Below are 19,441 nucleotides of genomic sequence, written 5' to 3'. Positions count from 1 at the left end.
TGCACCCTTAAAATTCTATGGTAAGCTGAAGAATCTCAACCAGCTCAGAAACCAAATCGTTTTGATCAGCATAACTATACTCAAACAAGATGAAGATTTCATCATGGAATTGTAGTGATTGTAATGAGATCAGCAAGATGACATTAATGAATATGAGTTGCCTGATTGGAGCTGTTAATCTGGTCCAATCAGGGAGCCCTGGCTCACTGATATAAACAGGAGTGTCTGCCATCCTCCTTACTTGAGAGGTGGCTCCAAGGAAGCTGGATCACTGTCAAGGATGCTCCATGGACTCTATAAGCTAAAGGGTGACTTGGTGATGGGATACTGGACTCTGAGCAGTTATTTTAAGAAGAATGTTCATTGGACCCAAGAGAAATGATTAACTATGTTGGAGCATGGCAACTTTTCCTGTCTCAATGAACAAAAGATATCACTGAAGTCATTGGTTTGGTGAAGTAATTCAGTTGTCTTCCAAACACAAATTAATCTTTAAAACCTGATCATTGAACATTCTTTTCTCCATAAGGAGCTTTAGTTTACTTATTTGGTCATGGGATGTTGGCAAGGCTGACCTAGGCCTGCATTGAATGTCCATTGCTAGTTGCCTTGAAAAACAGTAATGAGCTTCCTGCTTGAACTGCTGCAGCCTATTTGGTTGGCAGGTAGAGCCATAATGCTTTTAAGAAGGCAGTTCCAGGATTTTGACTCAGGAACAAAGGTATGTTTCCAAGTAAGGTTAGTGATTGGCTTGGAGATGTACTTGCAGGTGATGGTGTTCCCATGTAGCTGCTCCCTTCATCATTCTAGATGGTGATCACAGCTTTGGAATGTTCAGTCTAGAGTGTTGATGCATTATTTCAATGCATCTTGAAGGTGGTTAACTTTGCTGCTACTGAGAGTCAATGGTGGAGTTGAATGCTTGTGAATGTGATGGCTATTTAACATGCTACTTTGTCTTGGATGGTGTCAAACTTCGAGTGTTGTTGGAATGGCACTTATCCAGGCAACTGAGGTGTTCTGTCACATTTCCTGACTTGTATCTTGTAGATGGTGGACATGGTTGAGGAGGTGAGTTACTCATTGCAGAATTCCTAGCATCTGATTTGGTCCTATTGTTATGGTACTTATATGGTTATTTGCTTAATTCTGTTTCTGGTCAGTGGTAATCCTAGGATGTTGATAGAAGATTCAGTAATGGCAATGCCATTGCATGTCAAGGGGTGATGAGTAGATACACTCTTATTGGAGAAGGTTATTGCTTGTGTGTAAGGAATGATACTTGCCACTCATCAGCCCAAGTCTGGGTATTCTCCTGTAAATAGTAAATTCTTGATTGTCAATTCAGATGTTTAGAAAAAGTAGTACCAGAGCAACAGTCAACCTTACTGCCAATGATTGATAAAATGATAATGTTATCCAAGAAAATACATGCAAGAATAGAACTGATTACATGTGAGTCTACCCTTTTACACCATTAAAAGGAGAAGATCACACAGCTATCTTCTCTGATGCAATTTGAGGAAACTAAAGATCCAGCAAAGTAGAAATGTGCTTATTAGCAACATCAAGGGGTGGCACGGTGGCTCAGTGGTTAGCACTACTGCCTCAGTGCCAGGGACCTGGGTTCAAGTCCACCCTTGGGTGACTGTGTGGAGCTTGCACATTCTAACCGTGTCTGCGTGGGTTTCCTCCCACAGTCCAAAGATGTGCAGGTTAGGTGGTTTGGCCATGCTAAATTGCCTGTAGCATTCAGGGATGTGGAGATTAGGGAGATGGGGCTCGTTGGGATGCTCTTTGTGTCGGTGTGAACTTGTTGGGCCAAAGGACCTGTTTCCACAGTGTAGGGATTCTATATAAAAAAGACTCAATGTTAGAACACATCCTCTGCAAAGGATATTTGGGAAATCATGACCCACCAAATTTCCATTATTGTAATGAACTGAGCTTGAATGTTTCAGCAGACTTCCAAATACATCCAAGCCACTTAGTGACCAGAAGAAAGCTGGGGGGTGGGGGGGGGGAGGTGTTGTATAAATGAGTTGAACATTCTCCTCATGTGAAATCTTTCTCCCATTGAATGTATTTATCTTAGTCACTGCTATGTGACTTGTGAGCTGGTTGACATTGTTTAACATGTTACAGAATTTTAAGAATGAAACAGACTTTTTCTAACCTGAGAGGATTAAATGATATGATGATACAAGCTCCATATGTAACTGATTGTACCTGCGAGGAGCTAACCAGTTTCTAATGAGTTATTCTATGTGCTGAGGTACACAAAGCTAAACAGTAATGTGTACTTTTAAATGTAACCTGAAGTCAGAGGCTATCATGTCACTCAGATGTAATGCAAATAACTATTAAATACAATTGAATAAATTATTCTGTTTCACAAGACTGAGCCTCTATTCTGCCAGAGATTTCAGGAGGGCATCTTTCCAGATTTGGTATCAGTATCTTAAACTAATGCTAATAAGAAAGATTGGCATTGAAACACCCCAAAGTAATCTTGGCTGGTTCTAAATATACGCAGAAAAATCTTAGTGAAGAGTTACCCTAGCACCATTTCAAAGTTCCTTGCTCAGTTGGCATGGCTGTAATTAGTTTCTGGAAAATTCTTACTAATTTCCACTCAGGCTCCTTTTCTTCTTACCCTGGCTGTTTTGGAGGCTGTTTCTAAAAAAAACTCTTGCTGTTACAGGTTTTCTCAACTAACTTGTAGGAGATGGGTGTTGCTGGCTGGCCAACATTTATTGCCCAATCCTAGTTGTCCTTGCAAGGCTGTGAGCCCTCATTAAAAATGCATGTAAGAACAATCTTCAGAAACCTTGTCACTCACCAGAGGTCTAAAGTGAAACTAAAACTACATCCTTTCTTTCTGAACACACAATATAGAAATGTAAATAAAACTTGATAGCATACATTATTTCTTCACTCTAGAACTCAAGTTCCCAAAGGATAAGAATATATTATGAATAGTCATCACAGCAGTTATAGCAAGTAATTCTGGAAAGTTAATGTATATGGTGAAGGGAATTGAATTCAAAAGCAGGGTGGTTACACTTTAGTCATACAGAACTTTGATTAGAATATTATGTACTGTATTAACACCCTTATTTAAGGAATAATATGAAAGTATTGGAAGCTATATAGAGAAGGTTCACTAAATTAATACCTAGAATGGGTGGGTTATTTTCTGAGGAAAGGTTGGACAGGCTAGGCTTATCCCCTGGAATTTGGAAGAGTAGGGGGCAACTTGATTGAAATTTTTAATGATCCTCAATAGTCTTAACAGGCTGGATATGGAGAGATAATCTGGTACTTAAAAAAACTGTCCATTTAAGATAGAGATAAGGGCAATTTTTTCACATTTTGGAATTGAGTCTTTAGAGCTCTCTTCCTCAAGGTGATGAGTATTTGCATTTTTTAAGGCAATGTTAGATTGTTACTGAGCAAGGGGATGAAACATTATCAGTTTGGCAGAAATGGGGAGCAACCAGGCCGATCATTACTGAATGGTGGAGCAGGCTCAAAGGAAAGAGTAGCCTAATCAGCTCCTGATTCATATGTTAGTGAGTATATTTGTATGTAATTGTACACTTATCTGCCTCAATTGATGATGGGAAGCTAGACTTTGGGCCTTCTCAACTAGAATTGATTTGGACTAAACTAGCAAGTGGCTGAGTTTTTGTATGCCACTATCCAGCCTACATTTAGTTTCATTCCTCCCTCCAGGTCCACTACCTCTAGGCTTAGTAGATTCTACGCATTGTTAACACTTTAGTTCAATGACCTTTTGTCAGAACATTCTCATTTGCTGACATATATATTTAAATGTGCTGAAGTTAGAAAGGGAGATTTTTTCCAATTTAAGTTTCACATCAAATTTCTATTGTCAGGTGCAAATATTCCAGGTTCCACAGTTACTTCAAATTTGAAGTGCAAATCTAATTTTTCAATGTTCCTTTAACATCTTCACATGCTTCTAAATTACAACTAATAGTATTATTCATTTCAAAACCACACCTTGACATGAAAGCTGAAAGTTCTTGGAATATAGAACCTGTCTTAAATGCCAATGAGGGAAAAGTAAGAAATAAAAACATTGATTGCTGGAAAAACTCAGCAGATCTGGCAGAGTTAATGCTTTTGCTCCAGTGACCCTTCTTAAAAACTGATCTTAGCTGGGAAAGGATTGTTAAACATATGTTGAAGATCGGGTGGAGAGAAGGTGTAGGAATGTAAATGGTAGTTGGAAATAGATCCCAGAGAGAAAGAAAAACTAAGGCTTCAACACACCATGTGCTTTCTCTAGCCAACAGTCTTGTCTCAGGCCTACTGCATTGCTCCAGCAAAGCTCAGCACAAGCTAGAAGAACAGCATCTCACTTTTCACTTGGAGACCCTGCAGCCTTCAAGGTTTAATATCGAGTTCAAAACTTTTAGGGCCTGAGCATCTACTCCCATGTCCTGCCCCCAATCCCCAAAAACCAGCCCTTGTCATCACATTGGTTACCACCACAAACCACCCATTGCCATCCCTTAATGGTCCCCATTAGCAGCTATTGATTCTTCCAGGCTAACATTTACTCATTCCTGTGTCTCTCAAACTAGTTTTCTCTCTCTCTGGGCTCCATCTCCAACTATCATCAACATCCCCTCCTCACACCCCATCTTCAGCATGTATACCAAACTATTCCTAGCTAAAAGCAGTTCTAAAGAAGGCTCACTGGATCCGCACACTAACATTGCTCTCTCTTTACAGATTCTGTCAGACCCATTGTGTTTTTCCAGCGGTTTCTGTTTTTGATTCTGATTTACACTATTCAGCAGTTTTTTGGTTTAGAAGGAAAAACAAGACTTGTTTTTCATAGAATACCTACAGTGTGGAAACAGGCCATTCAGCCCATCAAGTCTGCATCAACCCTCTAAACAGCATTCCACCCAGACCCAGCCTCCTACCCTATCCCTGTAACCCTACATTTCCCTTGGCTAATCTACCTAACTTACACATCCCTAGAAACTATGGGAAATTTAGAAAAAAGAATAAAGAGAATTACAGCACAGAAACAGGCCCTTTAGGCCCCCAAGCCTGCACCGACATGCTGCCTGTTACAACTAAAACCCCCTACCCTTCTGGGGACTGTATCCTTCTATTCCCATCCTACTCATATATTTGTCAAGATGCCCCTTAAATGTCACCATCGTAACTGCTTCCAATACCTCTCCGGCAGTGAGTTCCAGACACCCACCACCTTCTGTGTAAAAGAATTTTCCTCTTTGCCCCTCTCACCTTAAACCCATGACCCCTGATAACTGACTCTTTCACCCTGGGAAAAAGTTTCTGACTGTCACCTCTGTCCATGCCCATCAAAATTTTGTAGACCTCTAGTAGGTCACCCCTCAAATTCTATCGCTTCAGTGAGAACAACCCAAGTTTCTCCAACCTCTCCTCATAGCTAATGCTCACCATACAAGGCAACATGCAGTAAATTTTTTTTAACCCTAAATTTAGTATGGCCAATCGACCTAACCTGCACATCTTGGGATTTTGGGAGGAAACCAGATCACTCAGAAGAAACCCATGCAGACACAGGGAGATTGTACAAACACCGTAGAGTTACCTGAGGCTGAAATCCAACCGGGGTCCCTAGTTCTGTGAGTCAACAGTGCTTAAAAACTGAGCCACTGTGCCACCCCAATTTTGAATAGTTGTTTCAAAGTGAGGACATTTCTCAAGGCATTTCATGGCAGAAGAAGCAGATTTGGGAGAGCTGGGTGCAAGGTATATTTTATGGAAGTTTTTAAGCATTGGGAAGGGATTGGCAATTTGGTAAAGTTTCTTCATGGAGAGCCAAAAACTGCTGTTCAACATTATTGAAAGCTCTGCCAACATGTACGGCTTTGGGAGGGGAAGATGTGCAGAATACAGAATTGGAGAACAATCAGGATAAGGCTAGACCATAGGCTAGGTTTCTTTCAGAGGGTGAGTCGGGTGATGATATTCAGGAATTTGGAAACTAGTCAATAGTTTAAATTTCTTCAGAGTGCAGAACATTGCTTAAAGTATATAAGAATTTGCAGCTTTTATCTTGCACTCGGCACGACTAAAATGCAACAAACCAATTCTGGAAAAGGGATACCAATTTATAAAGTAGTACAGAGGGTTTTGATTGGTTGGGATATTGTTGGCAAGGAGATGCAGCAGCAGCAGTTGACTGACGGTCTTAATTTTCAGACCAGGCAGGTAGACTCTGATTGGCCAGAGTGCTGCATTGGAAATGTAGTAGAAATTGACACTCAATGACTCCTTTTTGTTTCGAATATTAAAAAAAAATTCAACATATGTATAAATTCCTTTACTTTGCCTGATTAAAGTGGGGTCTGCATATTAATTAATGTAGAAGATGTCTGACCTGTTTTTCCAGCAGTTTCTCTTTTTTTATTTCAGTGAGGTCAGACTGAGAATTGAATGAAGATTTAAAATGAATAGAATAGAATTGGTGAACAGAAGCACAGACTGCTGTCTTCCCAGTGTAAAGGAAATGACGGTGTGACTATTGAATACAGTATACTAAATTGAAGCATTGAGCAAATCTTTATTTAACTTGGATGGTGGTTTTGGGGCCCTGGATCAGAAAAAGGGAGGAAATAAAAATTCAGGTATGGATTTTGTCCTTGCCATGAAGTATCATGGCTACCATGTTAGGTTGCATTACCACTAAGGCTTAATGGTTAATTTCCATTTCTTCTTAAATTTCTTCAGTTCATGTGGTGATGATACACCTATGGTGCTATTAGTTGCCAGTTCCAAGATCTTAACCCAATAGCAATGAAAGAAAGACAATGTGTGTACTGGATGCTGTGTGACTTGGAAGTAGTAGCGTTTCCATGTTTCTGCTGTACTTGTCCTTTCAGGTGATGTAGGCCATGATTGGGAAGTGTTAGAGAAGAAGTGTATCCTGTCAATTGTATACATGTTGTGTAGCCAGGATTACATAAAACAAGCAAAGTTCTTTGGCTTGTATAGTGTCCAGTACTTTGGTACATTCATCCAGGCAAATGGTGAGTATTCCATCACACTGAACATACCAGTTTGGCAAATTGAGTTTCTAACTCATTAAGTGAATGTTTTGCAAATATTTTGGTTCCAATAATTCAGTAATATTACCAGAGTAATGTCAAGATTGTCCATAAGACCAAAAATATTTTCAATACTGTAAAATTATAAATCCCAACTATGTATGGCACAGCCATCAACTTAGTACAACAGTACTAAACAGTAACAAAATATTTAAAATCCATTAGATACTTAATGTAAAATCTTTACTAAGGGAAGATAGCTTTAATTAATTTAAATTTTATATGTCCAGAAACATCACGTGTATCTAAAGCAAACAGGATTCATCTACTTAACTCCAAACTGTAGATTTTAATTTCATTTGGAGAAATGTTGGTGGACAAGTAAGCACAGGATGAATAGCTAAAATTGATGACATTCTGAAGAAATTATATACTGCCAGGAAAGAATTCAGTTTAACACTGGTCAGGAAATTTCTGATACCTAAATGAACATAAAATGCTGAAAGTTGTTTTTTACAGTTTGATGATTTGCCGTCATTTTACATTTACTGTCCATGTCTGTATGAGTTGACACCAATAAGCAGTGAGTTAATGTATGATGACATCCATGCTGAAGCATTAATAATTATCAGTGCAGGTTTATACAATGACTGGGTCTGCAAGAAAAGCCTGTTTGCATTTTGCAATATACATTCATGAAGAAAGGCAGATAATCAAATTATTGGCGAAGCGTTGCCATAATTCCCTTATCACTCATTTGACTGGTGTACTCGAATTACATTTAACAGTTTGGTGCCACAGCCTTGCATCCAGAGAGAAAATGAGCAATTAAATTCTGCATTGAAAAATTTGCATTGTATAAACCTTTGCTGTTGGGATTTATAATTCAGATATATATTGACCAAAGTGAGTTCTAAAAACAAAACTTGAAACTACCTGAAACCCTGATGAAGGGTCTAGGCCCAAAACGTCAGCTTTTGTGTTCCTGAGATGCTGCTGGGCCTGCTGTGTTCATCCAGCCTCACATTTTATTATCTTGAAACTACACAGCGGGACTGTCTACTATCAAAGAAAAAGGTTACCATTTCAGGATTATCTTCCAGGTTTCAATTGTAACAAAGGGTACACACCTGAAATTATCAAAATATCTGTTCTGTTTACACATCCTCACAACCCTTGTGTGCAGGTTATTTAAATTCATACAAATAGCACAACCCTTCACTCAGTGACAATGGAGTACCATTGTACTCTGTTATAAGAAATAGGGGAAGGATTATTTTTCACAATGATGCCTTGTTAAAACCAAGTTCTGGTTACATAAAAAAGTAAACTATTACACTAGAAAACAATTACATAATGTAGGATTTATTCAGTAATGCTTGCTGATCTATTTTGGATCTTACTGATGCAACCTGTACAAACAGGCCCAACACATTCTGATCTTCTGTTCTGCATTAATTTGTAAAATTTAAGTCTCCGTTAATATCTACAGTTGTTCACCGAGAATATTTCACTCCAGACCCTTTAGGTATTAAAAACTAAGAGAAAATGTCACTCACAGTTCTACAAAGGAATATAAAACAAAATCCAGTGCATTTGACAGGGAGAAAAAGGGCTAACCTAGCATGGCCTCTATCTCCATCTAGTGGATAGTTGGAGATCATGATCTACGATTTTTATGCGCTGTAATTCACAAAAACACAACTTCTATTTATGTTGCATCTTCAATGTAACAAAACAAGCCGAGATGCTTCAAAGGAATATTGTAAAACTTGATAAACCTTTATTGGGTCAAATAATATTAAAATAAGCGCATTGGAAACAGCCAAAATTCAGTCAAATACCTTAAACGTCACTTTTAGAAATTATCAAAATTTTATAATAAGTGCTTACGAATGAACAAAGTTGGAGATCAATTTATCAATATGGGATTTTAAATACATTTCTTAGCAAAGCAGGAAAATAAGTAAGAATGATAATAAATGTACTTAAAAAATGAATGGTGAATTGTGAATAATGAATATTGAATATATATTGACAATGAAAGGACCATCCTCCCTACTCGTGAGAGTGATATTCATTTCATTTTCTTAATTAGTATTGTGGGTTTTAGTGTAATTTACCGATATTTTCAGCCCTGTACTGACTGCCTGAATGTGGTTTGACATTGTTTCATGAAAACAAGTGTACCCTTCTGGTGTATAGGATACATTACATCATGTTGTTTTTCCTCACTGTCTCCAGAGTGTAAGATTCACTGGTGTCATGCCAAATCCTCTTAGAGAATAACACTAAGCTGTTTCATTTCACACAGCTGTTATCACACTTTCTTCAAACTGCAATTAAAAAAAACTAAGCAAATGAAATCATTGAACTAAAGTTACAAGCACTTCAGCACTGAATCAATAAACCTGATCATGATGACTTAAGACAATCTCAGAACTAGAACGGCAATGACTATACGATGATGGCCCAAACCCTGTTTATGAATGGGAACAGCTTTTCTTTGCCTACCTTCTTGAAACCTGTTATAATCTTGTCCATCTCATCCTTCACACTCCTTGACTTCAAAGACAACCCCAGCCTATTCAGCCCAATTTTTTCACTGATATCTTGCAAACCTGGAGCAATTCTGACACGTTTTCTCTGTAAACACGACAGGACCTCTGCATCTATTCTAAAATGTGGTGACCGGAACAGAATTATTCCACTTATAAACTAATCAGAGCTATTTAAAAGGTTCAGCCAAACATCCTTGATTTTGCATTCAATATCTGTATTTATGAAGCCTAAAATCCCATATATTTTGCTAATTACCTTTTCACTATGTCCTGCCAGCTTCACAGATCTATGCACAAGTATTTCTTGGTTGCTAAAATGAAACAAAGAACTGTGGATGCTACAGATCTGAAATAAAAACAGAAATTACTGGTGAAACTCAAAGGGTCTGGCAGCATCTTTGGGAAGAAAAGAGTTAAATGCTCCAAGTCTGTGGACTCTTCATCAGAACCTCTTGATCTAACTGTTCCTGCACACTCTTTAGAAATGTGCAACTAAATCTACACAGCTCGCTCTCTATCACATCTGCCAAAATGCACCCTCTCGCCTTTTTCTGTATTAAATTCAATCTATTACTTGTCTTTCCTTTTTGCTAATGATGTTTTGTTGATGGGTATCATCTTCATTGTTTACCACACATTGAAGCTTTGTCTTACTGACAAACATTGAAATTTCGTCCACATTCAATTACCAAGTTTACCGTTGATCTATTTTTTATTCAAGGTCAAGATAACATAACAGAAGTAATTCCATGAAGCAGCAGTAGTCACTGGCTGGAAATTGAAGGGCAAACCTACCTCAGTTGGTCATGGAACCAACTGTACTTTGCATCCTTCAGGACATCTATCCATTTAAGGCAGCTTTAAGGTTCCATGCCTAAGAGCTGCTGGCAAATCGGAGGGCTGGCAGTGCTACTCAAAAGTGGTGGCTTGTACTGATACTGTAGCAAGTCCAGGCCAGCAAATGTGAAGGAGGCTTAGGAATTAATATAGGTTTATGTACCTCAGTGGGATCAATCAGGCACGCCTCAGTGAGCGGGGAGTGGGAGCTGGTCATGAGGGCAGGCAAGGTGTTTTTAAGTGGAGACCTTTCCATCAGGCTCACAGGTCCTCAACGTATGCCAAGAGTGGGAGGGCAATCTGCCCCAAATAATGCCACTGGTAAGATCTCAGTAGCAGTGGGAAAATGATGAACACACTTCACAACATCATACCACGATTGTACAAAACTCCTCTTTTCCCCCAACTCCCCAGTCTCATCTCCTGGTGCAGCACCTATAGACCCACTAAAAAACTAACCACCTATTTCATGAACCTCAGTTTTGGCAACCAATGTATTATATGGTGATTTGTCAAAGACTTGCTTAAATTCTACACAGACAACATTCATTATTTTTTTCATCAACCTTATTTCTTCAAAAACAGTCACTTTTTTTTTCCAAAAACAATCTGTTTTTTCAAACTTCGTGTTGAATCTCCCTAAACGACTCAAACCTCTCTAAGCAGTTTGGAGATAACGAGAACTGCAGATGCTGGAGTCAGAGTCAATACGGTGTGAAGCTGGAGGAATACAGCAGGTCAGGCAGCATCAGAGGAGCAGGCAAGTTAACATTTTGGGTCCGGATGCTTCATCAGGATGAAAGGTCCTGACCTGAAACGTGGATGTTCCTGTTCCTCTGACGCTGCCTGACCTGCTTTGTTCTTCCAGGGCCACACTATATTGACTCGCTAATCGACTGGTGATTATTTTCCCTGATTTTAGTCCCCTAAACCTCACTCAACACTGATATTACACATCAGGCCGTGTTGGCAAGCAAGTACTTAGGCCCTTTCTTGGTTAAAGCTGTCAGATTTGCCACTGTTCATTCCTCTCGTGCCTAACCTTTGGAAAAAAGAATACAAGCATGGACTATTTCCTAAATGGTGAGAAAATTCAGAAAGCCAAAGTACAAAGGGATCTGGGAGTGCTATTCCAGGATTCTCTAAAGGTTAACTTGCACATTGAGTCCGTGATTAAGAAAGCGAATGTAATGTTGTCACTTATCTCAGAGAGTTGGAATATAAAAGTACCAATGTGCTTTTGAGACTTTATAAAGCATTAGTTAGGCCCCATTTAGAATACTGTGTCCAATTTTGGGCCCCACACCTCAGGAAGGACATACTGGCACTGGAGCGTGTCCAGCAGAGATTCACACAGATGACCCCTGGAATTGTAGGTTTAACGTACGATGAACGGCTAAGGATCCTGGGATTGTATTCATTAGAGTTTAGAAAGTTGAGGGGAGATCTAACAGAAACTTACAAGATAATGCATGGCTTGGAAAGGGTGGACGCTGGGAGGTTGTTCCCGTTTGGTGGGGAGACTAGGACCCGTGGGCACAGCCTTAGAATTAGAGGGGGTAAATTTAAAACGGAAATGAGGAGACATTTCTTCAGCTAGAGAGTGGTGGGCCTATGGAATTCATTGCCACGGAGTGCAGTGGAGGCCAGGATGTTAAATGTCTTCAAGGGAGAAATTGATAATTTCTTGATCTCGCAAGGAATTAAGGGCTATGGGGAGAGTGTGTGTAAGTGGAGTTGAAATGTCCATCAACCATGATGAAATGGCAGATCAGACTCGATGGGCTGAATGGCCTTACTTCCACTCCTATGTCTTATGGTCTTAACCACTGCCATCTACTTCCTCTGTAATCTTGATGCTGAGATAAAGGGTATCAAAACTCTCCTAAGTGATAAAAACTGCCCTAATCAAATGATCACTGGCTAATATTACGCAAACTCAAGACAGGGACTGTAACCATCATGTTTGGTACCGAAAAGTGCCCAGGCTACCTCAAATTAGCACAGAAAGAGAAGGTATCTCAAAAATCTGAGAAACAATTGAGGCTAGCTAACTCACACTGCTACTTTGCAGAAAAGCACATGTGATATTCTCTACTAACAGGATGCTACCATCTTGCCAGATAGACATTCTGCCTACCTCATAACATGATATTGTGGTAATGAGTTTCAATACCAGTGAGATGTAAGGTATGTAGACTGTATGTAACAATGTCTGGTGGATTGTATCAAACAACTCATCCATATGACTGACTGCAGCAGGCGATGTACCAACTCAATAAGCCTACCATACAAGGCTGTGAAGACCAAGTCACTACATTTGTTTTAGAAAGACATAGACTTCTAGAGATTAAATGTGTCAAGGGTAACAGAGATAGTGGGAGTATTGCGCTGACATAGAGGATCAACCATGGTTATGTTGAATGGCTGAGCAGATTTGTTGGGATTCTATTTTCTACATTTCTGTGTAATCACAGCCTTAACCAATTAGCACTTTCTCCTCACGCTATCTAACTTGATGTTTCTCACACCCTATTGATGAATGCACGATAAAAAGCTGCAACTTCATGTTTCATTTTAACAATGTTTAAATCTTTTACAGTAAAAAAAAGCCAAAACTTTATGGTATTATGATCACTCTTACCTGCATTCCCCATACGGACACTCAATCTTCTTGACCCAACTTGTGTTTCAGCACTGGATTCAAAAAAGTTACCTTTCCAGTGGACTAATTAGTCAAGAATATTCTCCAGGACACATTTAAGAAATCCCCATTCACTCCTTATTGTTTTCTCTGACATTATCCCATTTTGTGTTCGGGTGCTTAAAGTCCCCATTATGAAATTTTTGTATATCTCTGTGATTTCCTTACAGATTTGTTCCTCTATCTCTCTCTTCCTTACAAATTAGAGTTTTTAAAAATGGATTCAAATTCTCAAACTGTCATGATGAGATTTTAGATAACAAAGTGTGGAGCTGGATGAACACAGTAGGCCAAGCAGCATCTTAGGAGCACAAAAAACTGACAGTCTCATTTTGTTAGCTCAGATCTCAAGATTATTAGTTCAGTACCATAATCTCTTACAACAGCATTCCCACAGTAACATTACCATACCCATGATAATTATTGATATCATTATGATTATTATCAGAAGTGCAATCGTGGCAGATCTATTTCTAATGAATTTTGTGTTTGGATGGATATACTGTTTGGTTCTCACAGCACTCGTGTGATTCATCTCCATACATGTTGCCAGACCCGCTGAGTTTCTTCAGCATTTTGTTTTGTTATTCATATTCCAAAGCAAATTATTCTTCTCTTTCCAGTAATGAAGGATTTGATTTTTTGTGGGATTGGAAAGGGATTGCCAGTGAAACCTGCAGGAGTATGAAATTGGCACCGTATTTTGAGTAAGTTTCAGGACAGTTTGAGCGGATTAGGTTGTGCTAGGTTGGTTAAGTGAATTGACCCTCTGACCACTTGGAGCATGGGAAGCAAATAGCGATTCAACAGGTCCCAATGGATAGCTAGGATTTTTCCCAATCCTGCATACCAGACCAGAGAGGGAAAATACAGACTTATACTTGATATGACTCTTGGATTAAATAGAAGCCGCATTGCAAAGGGGTCAAATTCTAGGGCCAAAAAAAAATTCATAAGAGAGGGATAAGCATATAGCTGCATGAGGCTGATGTCAACATCAAATTGAAAATGAAATCCCACATGATCCGAAATCCAGCATGGATTTGAGTCCACGATTTGTAATAGAGGAGTTTGATGGAATGGATGCAGACAATTTATTCCTACTACTGGAGCAATCCAAATCTTAAAGTTAGAGCAAGGTGAGTTCAGAAATCAGGAAGTATTTTGTCAAACAAAGGGAAATTGAAATCTCGGGCACGTTCCCTGAAAGAATGTGAGTGTTGGGAAAAATACAAATGTGCAAGCCTGAAATCAACAGTTTTCTGGTAGTGAAAGGTATCAGGGGATCTGCAGCAAAGATGGATAAATAGAATTGAAGCTCAGATCAGCCTTGATTTAATATAATGACAATCAGACATGAGAGACATATTACAGAAAAGTGAGTAATAAACAAATCTATACTCTCAGTTGCAGCTCTCGGTCCATTTGGACAGAATCTTGTTTTAAAATATATTTTCTTTGCAATTTTATTCTGATTATCTTCTGAGTAAAGTGGGGCTTAACAGCCACCAATTCCACTGCTAGGTTGACCCACTTAGAGGCACAGCAAATAAGGTGCATTGATGCATAATTTTGTTTTAATTGAGCAATGAATACTGTGTATGTTTTTGTTCCAAGTCTATATATCTTCTCTTATTAGAATGCAAAGCTGCTAACTGGTAGTGGTTGATAAAAAGAATGCTCATGTTTATGACATTGAGGATGACAATTTCTGACATTGAAAAAGAAATATAAGTACTTTTGCAGAATATCATTTTTCATGTGTTCCTAATTGTTCTGCTGCATCTTCTTAAATGATTTCTAAGTTAATGATGGATGGTCAGGTCATAAATAGAGAGAACGGAAATGGTCGTAGCTCCTCTGTATTCAAATAATCAGCAAATTCAGGAGTGACAGCTAGTATTTTTGTGTTACAGCACAGAAGATGTTTATCTGGTGGAAAACTTCTCATCCACAGCTGGAGAAAATCGACATGATGGTATCTTTAATCAAGTGTAATGGGCTAACTAGTACTGTAGCTTAGCTATATCAGTAAACTTCAGTATTCAGCAAATAGAATCAGCACTGAATTCATTTAGCTGCTTCATACAAAGGGGAATATTTAATGTGGAAAGAGGGTCATGGTATGATTAGCTGAATATAAATTATTACATTCTTAATCTATTTCTTTTGTGCTCATTAAGCTGACAAATGGCAGTGCTGAAGAGTGGACTATTTTTTCCTATCTAACTGGACTGCAAATTGTTCTTGGATGAGAATGTTGCATTGATTGCTGGGACGACATACCTGAAATAGAACAGCTTTTATCAGCTCCTTGTGTAGAATGATGCTCAATTTTCACAAGGAAGGAGAAGATAGAAAACATTTAGACCATGAACCAACTTATCACAACAAGAACTGTAACTGTGAAAAATGTTCAGGATGACTTTGAGCTGTGAATATCACCTCAATTGATTTCCCTGGCATTGATCATACATTGATATAGCAACCTACAAACCAAACATATGTTCTTTTTTATTGGCATTTAATGTCATCATGACTTCATTAAATATCCAAGCTGCACTGTTCTTCTTTTCCGTTTTATTAACCCAACCACTATTGTCTTGAGGACTCAGACAAAGTCAGGCAAAAACATGCAGAGGAGTATCCAACAGTAAAAGCTAAGTTTGACATCAGAAGTGAAAGTGTATGATCTATCTCAGCCTCTTCCAGAAGTCCCCAGCAGCATTGATACCAGTCATCTGTGTCAATGCCAATTCAGTTCACTCCATGTGATATCAAAAACATCTGTAGGTACTGAACACTGAAAAAGCTATAAGCTCTGACATATTCTGGCAATAGTATTGAAGACTTGAGCTGCAGAACTTGGCACACTCCTAGCCAAGCTGTTCCAGTAAAGCTACAACACTAGGACCTACAGTATGGAAAATTGCCCAGGTATGGCCTCTACACAAAAAGCAGGACAAATCTAACCCAGCCAATTACCACTGCTAACACAGTCTACTCTGTGAGAAGGAACCCTGGCAAAATTGGAATCAATGGGAATCAGAGGAAAACCTCTTCTCTTGTTAGAGTAATACCTGGCACAAAGGAAGATGGTTGTGATTATCAGAGCTCATTATCTTAGTCCCAGAACATCACTGCAGGGGTTCCTCTGGGTAGTTTCCTAGGGCCAACCATATTCAACTGCTTCATCAATGACCTTCTCTCCATCATAAGGTCAGAAGTGGGATGTTTGTCAAGAATTGCCAATGTTCAGCACTTATCAAAGCCTTTAAAGATTGTATGCAGTCCACATCCAAATGCAACAAGACTCGGACAATATCCAGCTTCAAGCTGACAAGCAGCAAATAACATTCATGCCACACGAGTGGCAAGCAATGACTGTTTGCAACAAGGGAAAATCTAACCATCACCTCTTTATTATCAATTACATTACCATCACTGAATCCCCCATTATTCGACATCAAAAGGGTTACTATTGATGACACTGAGTAATTCATTTCCTATATTCCTAATGCTTGCCCGCCATCAAGTCAGTAAAGGGATGAAATACTTCCCTGGATGCTGCAGCTCCAACAACACTCAAGATGTTTGATACCATCTGGATAAAGCAGCCCACTTAATGGCACACCATGCATCATTCCCATTCACCATCTTGAACATTCACACATGTTGATACACAGTGGCAGCAGTATACACCATTCTCAAGATGCACTTAAGAAGTAGCTCGCCAAGGCTTGTTTCAGAGCACTGTTGAAACCCACCTATCATATCAAGGGTAGCAGATGCATGAGAACACAACCACCTGCAATTTCCCCTCCCAGCCACACACCCTCCTGACTATGTTGCTACTCCTTCACTGTCGCTGCAGCAAAATCCTGGAACTGCCTTCCTAACAGCACTGTAGTTTTCCTATATCCCAATAGTTGAAGCAGTTCAAGAAGATACCACACCATCGTTTTTCAAGGGCAATTAGGGATGTACAACAAATATTGGCCCATTTGGCAACACCCAATCCCATGAGCAAATAAAAAAATGTGCAGGTATTTTCATCCTCAACCACCTTCAATCTCACCACACGTGGGGCTTAAAAATCCTGCCCAAGCTTTATTCTAAATAGCCCACATCACATATGACAGAGGTGATGCCATAAGGTGACAACATGTGGTAATAAACTCAACGCAAAAAAAGGACAATAGTTCTGAAATTAAAACAATTTTAGCATCACGAGGTCCAACTACAAAATATTTTTTAAAATCATAAATATGAATGTATTTTCCTCTTTTGGCTAAATTATTTGGAATATTAATAGTTATTGAAAAGAACAGACGCATGAATTTTTTTTCTGTCAGAAACAAGTATAAACTTAAAATAAACAAACGATGGGATGATGTAGCAAATTAATTCACTGCCCTGTGAAATGTGGAACCACAAAACCAGATTAGTTCAGATGACTAGAATGTAAGGTTTCCATCTTCCCTAAATTGTAAGGGTCCTCGAATAGGACTAACTTGCAGAGTTACGGGGAAGTAACTAAGGTACGGGATCAAATTAGACAGCACTTTCAAAGCGTCAGCACAAGCACAATGCAGCAGATGGTCTCCTTCTGTACTCCAAGCATCTGATTCTCAATGTGAAAAGGTTTTGGGCAGTCAGTTTCTAATCAAAGGTGGACCACACACAAACCTTCCCCAATTCAGTGTTATATTGTCAATCTGACTCGGAGGTACTGAGGTCAGGAGATTTAGTACTACCCTGTGCAAGAACTGAAACTAAAGGCTATATGGTACCATTCTCAATTCTAACAATATTCATTTCAAGTACAAAGATTCACCAAAAAATGTGATTTTGCATCCATTTCAATAAATATTGAATTTATGTTATATCATGTGTTTATAAGATTAGCAGCTAATTGCGCATTAATGTTAAGTTTACAGTAGAGTTGATTTTAGGTTTATTTTCATGTGGACAATTAGCTTTATAAATTATATTTATAGTTAATATTTATTGTTATTGCAATTTTGTTTATAGGATTTCTGCAAAGAGGATGTTAATAACAGTTATATTATAGCACATGTATTGCTTGATGCACAGTCTACGAAGCGTGAGTTTTTAAATGTGCATTGACACTGCTGTCCTTCAAATGTGGACTCATGCTGAAATATATTTTCAATGCAGCAGCTGCCCTCCACTCCCTTGCCAAAGTGGCCAACCTTCATGTGTAAACCTGCACAATGAGTGCCTCAGCTGTGGGGAAGTCACAGCTGAGGATGATCTTATTCACAGGAAGTTACTGTATGGCAGCCAAAGAGAAGAACCCTCACTGATTATTGCTTTCCTTATCCCAAGGGTGTGGAGGCCAATTATAGCACACCTACTTCTGCCCAGCTGTGATTAGCTCATTCAGCATAGTCCAAGGCTGCTACCTTCTGGTCCCTAGCCTCATTCCACACCTGGCAGTGCCAGACCAATTTAACACTTCTCTATGACACAGGATCTTTTTTATTGCACCAACTGAAATGTGTTTAATTGAAATGGTAATTGTATATGCAGTGTTAGATTAAATGAATGAAGCACAAGGTATGTTCTTAGCTAGATGTCACTGTGAATACAGTTCCATGCTATGATTTACGCTACAACAATGTTCTTTGACCAAAAGAAGAACAAAATATAACAGACTACATGCAATGCTAAAATTTAAAATATCTATTTTGGCAAAAACAAGTTCAGCATGATTGCTCTGTATCTGTGTACACTATTAATATACTTTCAGATATATACCACCTAGGGTATTTAGAATTACTTATTTGCAAACTTAAAACTTTCTATATACACAGCAGTATGTACTGTTGCCACTGTAAATCAATATGTATGAATGTTGAAGATGGTGTGTGGGCTGCCAGTACTACTTAGACTTAGAACTCATTTATGTTTAACTTCCTGAGTTAATACAGGAAGGAAATTTTTTTTATAAATCTACATCAATGACAGTGTTATTATTTTGTCCTCAAACTAAACTGCATTAATAACTGCTCTGCAAGTTTCATACGAATATTAATGGTGCTGGTTAAAAATGCAATTAAACAGTTATACTCAGTATGATAAAGCAAATAATCAAATTTGTAGAATTATTCTCTAATGTGGCTTTGAAAACAACTTAAATGTGCAGAATTCCAAATTGGCCAGCAGGGATAAAAACAATGTACTCACTGTTGCCAGTGGTGGGATTGTCACCCATGTCATTGTGTTAC

Source organism: Stegostoma tigrinum, chromosome 6 (assembly GCF_030684315.1).
Source record: "Stegostoma tigrinum isolate sSteTig4 chromosome 6, sSteTig4.hap1, whole genome shotgun sequence".
Classification (NCBI taxonomy): domain Eukaryota; kingdom Metazoa; phylum Chordata; class Chondrichthyes; order Orectolobiformes; family Stegostomatidae; genus Stegostoma; species Stegostoma tigrinum.
Note: the sequence above shows the minus strand (reverse complement) of the source record.